The following is a 7,500-nucleotide window of genomic DNA, read 5'->3' as shown; positions in this document are numbered from 1 at the left end:
CCCCAGGGGCCGAGCGCGGTCACGGGTCGCATGATAAAATCGCTTGACTGTCGCCAGGACAAAGACTGTGTCGAACGAACGCTTTTTCGGTTCCAGTCGAGGACGATATGGAAATGTCGAGATGAAAATTGGGTCACGTTTTCCAAAGGCAAGAAAAGGCAAAAAACGCTTTTTATTCACAAAAAAATATTTTTCCTTCCCTCCCCAATTCCCTTTCCCTTCCCTCCCTTTTCCTTTCCATCTCTCTCCTCTTGCCTCTCTTACCCTTCTCTCCCCTTCCCTTCTTTGTCCTTCCCTCTTCGCCACTCTCCACCCTTCATCTACTCTCCCTACTACTACGACTGCTACTACTACTACTACTATTACTACTACAGGGCATGATGGGTAAGGAGAAGGAGGAGGGGGAGGGAGAGTTTAGTGTAGAACAAAGAATGAAATGGAAGGAAGTTGAAGTTATGATGATAATAGGTGTGGGGCAGACCCACTTACTGCTTTTGTTATTTTAACTTGTTGAGTGTTAATATGTCTGCCTTTGACGCATTCCCCACCTCTCTGTCATTCCCTCCCCTTCCCGTCCCTTTCCTTCCATTCCCGTCCCTTTCCTTCCCTTCCCTTCCCTTCCCTTCCCTTCCCGACTCTTCTTGTTTCCCTCTTCCTCTCCTCTCCCGTCCTCTCCACTCCCCTCCCCTCCACTCCCTCCCCCTCTTCCCCCCTCCCGTCCCTTCACCTCCCTCCCCACTCCTTCCCTCCATTCCCCTCCCTTCTCTTTTCTTCCCCTCTTTTCTCCTCCGTACCTTCCCCTCTCATCCCCTCCCCTTTTCTCCCCTTCCCTCCCCACTTCTCCGCTTCCCTCCTTTCTCTCTCCTCCTTCCCCTCCCCTCCACTCCCCTCCTCTCTTATCTTTTTCTTTCCTTTTGTTGGCCAGGTCCTTTCTCCACTTTGAACCCAATCCATTAAAGATGCCCCTCTTCTTCTTTTTTTTTTTTTTTTTTCTCTCGCAGGCTTCATTCATCCGTCAGGGGCCGATGGAAGCCCCATCCCGGTCCTTGGTGTTCGGTAGCAGTGCTGCCATCGAAATTTTAAGAATATTATATTTTTCAGTGACGTGTAGTAATGTGACCCAAAATGGAAGTGGCTACAGGCTTAACATAAAAAAAAAAAAATCAATAATTTAGTCTGATTACTTCCAGTTCGGAATCTTAATTTTTTATCAACATATTTCAGATAATGACATAAAGGAAATTAGATCAAATGGAGCCCGTAGAGGTCCGTTCCGAAAAGAAAGAATCGAAGAACAGTCGAAGTTCGAAGTTGAAGAACCAAAGTCTGAAAGGTGACGTGGAACTCTCTCGGAAAATAAAATAATAAATGGATAAATAAAAAATAAAAGAATTAGATAAAACGAATAGAAGATAAAAAAAAAAAAAAAACGCTAAACCTGCCACCCCTGAGACTCTTTGGCCCAATAATGTGTTGGTTATCGCTGACGAAATACATTTTTTTTTTTCAGCATCGTCATCTTTTTCTTCTCCTCCGCCTCCATCTCCATCTTTGTCTCCTTTTTCCTGTTTCTTTTTTTCCTTGTTCTTCTGTTTCTTCGTCTTCCTCTTCCTCTTCTTTTTGTCATCTGTTTCCCCTGTTTCTTCTTCTTCTACCTCTTAACTTGAGGTCTTCAGAAGCCCAGGAGGCGCCAGGACCGCGTGCGGCCATACAAATGCCCCCGGGCAGCCAATTAACGAAAGAGAGAGAGGGACTCTTGGGCGTGCCGGCCAACCAGATAGCGCAAATTGAGTTATTGAAAAAGGAAGATCAGATACGTAGGAAGCAGCCTCTCTGTCTGCAGGCCAGTCGTGGGAAGGAGGACAAGGGATGAGGGGAAAGGGGACACAAGAACATATAAATGGGCCCTGAGGAGGAGGAAGAGGGAGGGGGGTTGGATTTGAAAAGGTGTGGTCAAAGGAACAAAGCAATGTACCGCACTTTTACCACGGGTAGGATTCAGATGTATGGCAAAGAGAGATAGATAGAGAGAGAGGGTGGGGAGAGAGAGAGAGAAAGAGAGAGTCTAAATGACTTCGAAGGACAGTGGGCGAGCTCCTGAATATAAATTGAGTAAAGTGGGTGTTTCATGTTAGTGTGGTAGTGATAGTTATACACGAGCTCCTTGGCTGCATGGGCACGTTGTAGAGCTTATGCATTGCATACACCAGATTTACAACTCGGCGCCTTAGGAGTTGGTATTGGGTTGATACATACATATATCAAAGGCTTTTTCCCTCTTATAAGGGAGGTAGACAAAAAACAAAGCCTTAAAAACCACTCCCACCCATTCCATTCCTATCACACCCCACTCCCCTCCACCATCTACCCTCCCTCTTGTCTTGGCACCTCTTGGATGACGGGTCATCCCTGCATCTTGTCCACTGCCCTGGGTTAGAAGCAGTGTCACAAGACACAGCACATCCACAGCAAGGCCGCTTCATTAAATCGGCGATCCCCCCTCTCTGTCCTCTCATGCAGAAAAGGAGAAGACGGGGAGAAATCTCTTCGGGCTGCGTTAAGTGATGGATCGAGAAATCGTTCTAACTGAAGATTAACCTCTTTATTGTGGTGTAGTTCCGACCCCGGACCTCGGTTGAATAAAATCGACTTAAGAAACAGAAGAACATAAGAATGGAGGGGACTGCAAGAGACCAGCAGAAATGTACAGGTTATCAAGAGCACCGCACAGACAGCGCCGCGAGATTGTCCAAAAAGGATACCAGCGGTGGTAAAGTAAACAGTTCATAACACTCAGTCATCGAGAGAACTAAGTGGTCAGTCTTGATTGGTTAATACAGAGCCGTCATTCTATTCCCTGTGGAACGATAAAGCATTTGTACCTCACCTCCGTGGCTTAATCCGGTTTGTGTCCAGAGCAGCGTTTTTGAGCCTTTTCCGACCGTGAGGCCACCTTTGTAGTAGTTGTCACGTCTAGGCAGTCTAGCACCCACTAAACTCTGATGAACATCTGAATACTGGAAGGAAATAAAGTGCCGCCATGTATTGAGCATTTCCCAGCAACCCGTGTAATTTATTTCAATACCCCTGAGGATTAAGAAACTCAGGTTAAGAGACTTAATGCTACCGTTACGAGCTTACCGTAACTAAGTGAATAAAGTGTTTTGGGAAGGCGTTAATCCGGTCATGCCTGAAGCCACACTCTGGAGTTGTTGTTTGTTGTGGTTGTTGTTCTTATAGTTTGTTGTTGCTGAGTTGGCCTCGTTGTTTTCGACAATATTATCCGTTGTTAATTTGATAAATAAATTAATAAATGAATAGAATAAATGAATAATTAAAAAGTGACATCACGACTTTCTTAACCCTTTCAGCGTCTGTTTGACTCGGATGTCGACGTCAGGTGTCGCCAAGCGATTTTAATCAGCTGAATTGGCACCCGCCTCGACCAATCCGCCAGGCAATCATGTTGCCATTTTGGGCCATCTGTATTTTCAGGCTGCCGCCAGGCGATTTTATTCAACGAAATACCAGAATCCTGCAAACATGGAAATTTAACATGAAACTTGTGTTGTCCAATAATTCTTAACCTAACCTAACCAAACCTAACGTACTCATTCCATAGGAAAAAATAAATCTTAAAAAAAAGAAATGAAAATGTGTTTGGAACATAATTTTTTGTCCAGCTGTCAGAAAGCCTAAATTATCTGGGGGGGGGGGGGTCCCGGTCTGTACAAAGTTCTTTCATGCCAAGGACCGTTCCTGTGATCCTCAATCAAATCCCTTGGCATTCCCCACAGGCTCATCTGTGCAGTGCTGCACGGTAAGAACCTGGTCTCGTTGAACCTATTCAGGACATGGACATTTTGTTCTGGCGGTCCTCCCAAGATGATTTATTTCGGGAGAGGGGGAGAACAACCCTCCCCCCTCACCCCCCCCTCTCTCTCTCTCTCTCTCTCTCTCTCTCTCTCTCTCTCTCTCTCTCTCTCTCTCTCTCTCTCTCTCTCTCTCTCTCTCTCTCTCTCTCTCTCTCTCTCTCTCTCACACACACACACACACACACACACACACACACACAACGGTGTTGGTGAGGTGAAAGACCACACTGGCCATGTCAGTGTTCGAATCCAAAAGGGTGTAGCCCCCCCCCCCCGTCTTTACAAACTGCACCTTCTTCTTCCTCCTCTTCTTAATCTTCCTCTTCTTTTTCCTCCTCTTCTTTTTCCTCCTATTCTTCTTCTTCTGCCTCTTCACCTTTTGAATTTCTTCAGATCAGCTAACAACAGCCACAGTGAAACCTTTGAAACATATAAAACCTGGCAAGACTGGAAGAGAGAGAGAGAGAAAGAGAGAGAGAGAGAAAGAAAGAAAGAGAGAGAGAGAGAGAGAGAGGGGATAAGCATGCAGACCCTTGGGCGGCCAGGTTGACTTGCGGCCAGGCGATGGACGGCGTGGGCGAAGGCGGAATGTCATTGTGGGTGTGGGGGCGTGCCCAGCTGGAATGTAAACATGTTCGTAGGTGTGTTTGGTGGGCGGGGCCTCTTGTGCCAGGTCTGGATGACTGCTTTTCGTTCTGTTCCCCCCACCCCCTCGTCCCCCCCTCCCACTTCCCCCTTGTCTCCCCCCCCACTATCCCTCTCCACTCCCACCCCTTTCATGTACACGCTCGCGCGCCCTTCCGCATATTTGTGTGTGTGTGTGTGTGTGTGTGTGTGTGTGTGTGTGTGTGTGTGTGTGTGTGTGTGTGTGTGAAAAGATATATTTTGTTTTGGTTGACGCCTGATGAGAAGACCTTCAAAACTTGGATTGATCCCATATATATATATATATATATATATATATATATATATATATATATATATATATATATATATATATAAACATGAAAATCATAGCTTTCGAATAGCGACCAGTCAATGTAAAGATCAATGAACAAAGTATTGATAATGACACAATCAGAAGCAGTCTGGTCTCACAACTTTCTAGATGCTGGTTCGAGTCCTGCACTTCTCTCCGATTCACAGCAGTGACTGTTTACCTGCCCTAACAGTCCATAAAGCGCATAATAGAGCAAATATGTCAGCTTCGGCCGCAGCTACTCAGCGCCTCCTGGCGTAAGCTTATCCAGGTGGAGTTGGAAACGTGTCACCTCATAGAAACGAAACGTTTGGCTTACACAGGACTCGAACCCTTTTCATGCGCTGGGGGATTTCCGTTGATTGAATGAAATAGCCAGTCGACGGCCAGGAGCTGTCTTGTGTAGGCCTTATGGTCTCTTGCAGTCTCCTTCATTCGTATGTTCCTATGTATGTTAGGCTATCAAGGCAGCAAGGTAGGACTCGTAGTAACGAGTTTAGATTGGAGAAATTTAGGTTTAAAGCGGCCCCTACACGATCAGTTATATTGCGCAATTTCATTGTCAATACTCTGAATTGACAATTAAATTGACCGTGTATGGGCGATATGTCGCCCATACACGGTCAATTTAATTGTCAATTCAGAGTATTGACAATGAAATTGCGCAATATAATTGATCGTGTATGGGCCGCTTAAGGGGGAAATAGGCAAGAACTAGTTTACCAACTGAGTGGTTAACGAGTGGAATAGACTTAGTAACCATGTAGTGAGCGCTGAACCTATTGGTTGGTTGAAGAGAAGAGAAGATAATTTTGTGGATAGGGAGTGACAAGTGGTAAGGGGCATTGAACCGCTTTATGGTTTCTTGAAGTCTCCTGCATTCTTATGGTCTTGTATTTTTTGTATTAGTGGTGAAGAGTGGTGGAAGGATTCAGCCTTTTGGTACGATGACGCCTTTTTTCATTTACTTATTTACTAATTTATAAAAGAAAACAGTCGATTTCAGTCAGCTGATGGTTGACTTAAGAACCCGTTCTCTCTCTCTCTCTCTCTCTCTCTCTCTCTCTCTCTCTCCAAATCAGGCCCCATCACTGGACAACATTTATTGGAATTAGCCAGAATAAAGAGCTGAAAGAGGTGCGTTGGCCTGACAGAGAAGTGTGTTGGGGTGTGTGTCAATTTTCAGGTACTTCCCCATAAGACGATTTGGGGGGGGGGGGAGGAGGAGCACAGCAGAAGGCGGACGCGGAATGAAACTGGAGGGGGCTTGGCGATATTAGTCTTGTTTTACGAGTCCAATTATGGCACTGCCCTCCCTCTCTTCCCTCCTCCTCTCTCCCTTCTACCCCTCCTCTCCTCTCCCCGCCCCCTTTTTTATGATAGTTGCTGTTCGTTCCTGCTCCGTTATGTCTTGTTTGTTTGGTGTCTGATTAGTGTAGTTTCCTCCTTTTTTTTTTAGGATAGGGTGGTTGACGTTTTTTTTTTTTTTTTATCACCACCATTACTACCACATAATCAAAAAAGAAATGTCTTAGTTGATATTGAAAGCATGAGAAAGGTTTAGGCTGTAAATAGTAGAACCCTAACCTCTACGATGTTTTCTTCCTATTCCCTATTCCAAAACGAAATGTTGGTACGCTTGGCACGCCAGAAACTGCGGATCGAAAGGTTGGTATTCCCGGTACACGGCCATCCTCCCTAATTATTTCGCTTGTCGCCGTCCCGCGGGGGAACCGCCCGCTCTGCCGGAAATGTCGCGGTTAACCGGTTTCCAAGCATTACTGCAGCCCAGTGCTGTAGTCTGCTTTAAAATAGTTAGAAGATTTGGTTGCCGCTCTCGGGTTTCAAATGCATTCGGTCGATTCGTTTGAGGTCGAGAGCAGGGGTGCCAACCCCATCGAAGCGAGAGAACTGCACTTGAAATGTTCTCTGGTTTTATATGTTTTTCATCTAGAGTAACGTTTCTCAACCAGGGTTACCCGGACCCCTAACGTTCCGCAAAAGGTCCCTAAGGGTTCCGCGAGAACAAGTGAGATAAGCTAATGCACTTTTGATTTTTTATTTAATTTCATATACGTAATATAATTAAACACGCACGACATATTCTTGATTATTGTAATAATGTAATATAGACATCATCCTATCAAACCTATTATTACGATGAAAATAAACCGAGAAAGATATGGTATATGTTTTTGAGCAGGGGTTCCTTGAGACATGCAATTTATTTTAAAGGTTACGCAAGGGTAAAAAGGTTGAGAAACGCTGATCTAGAGAGAGAGACAGAGAGAGAGAGAGGGAGAGAGAGAGAGAGAGAGAGAGAGAGAGAGAAAGAGAGAGAGGGAGGGAGAGAGATGCAAGCCTTGTATATCTACAAGGCAACGCAGCGACATGAGTACATCAATTTCGGTTCGGTTTGTGCTTCTGGCTGCATGATACAGTTGTTTTTATTACAATACATCTTGTGATTACTTTCCTGATCAGAACAGAAAAAGGCTGATTAGGTGTCTGTATACAGGTCAGCTTTCCCCTCAGGTTAATAGATGTTTGGAACAAGTTAGATGAGAAAGTGGTGTGTGCAAAAACAATACACGAATTTAAAAACAGTCTAGATAAAACGAGATATGAAGACGGGACACTACGAGC

General features: G+C 45.1%; 1 protein-coding gene across 1 annotated transcript in view; it reads left to right on the top strand.

Moving 5' to 3' along the window:
• The window catches only part of LOC143036100 (uncharacterized), a 600,714-nt gene that overhangs the window by 348,774 nt on the left and 244,440 nt on the right, over positions 1-7,500 (top strand). The window lies entirely within an intron of this gene.

Source organism: Oratosquilla oratoria, chromosome 20, assembly GCF_046742065.1.
Source record: "Oratosquilla oratoria isolate Oo_2021 chromosome 20, ASM4674206v1, whole genome shotgun sequence".
Lineage (NCBI taxonomy): Eukaryota > Metazoa > Arthropoda > Malacostraca > Stomatopoda > Squillidae > Oratosquilla > Oratosquilla oratoria.
The sequence above is the reverse complement of the archived record's forward strand: the minus strand, read 5'-3'. Positions and strand labels throughout refer to the sequence as shown.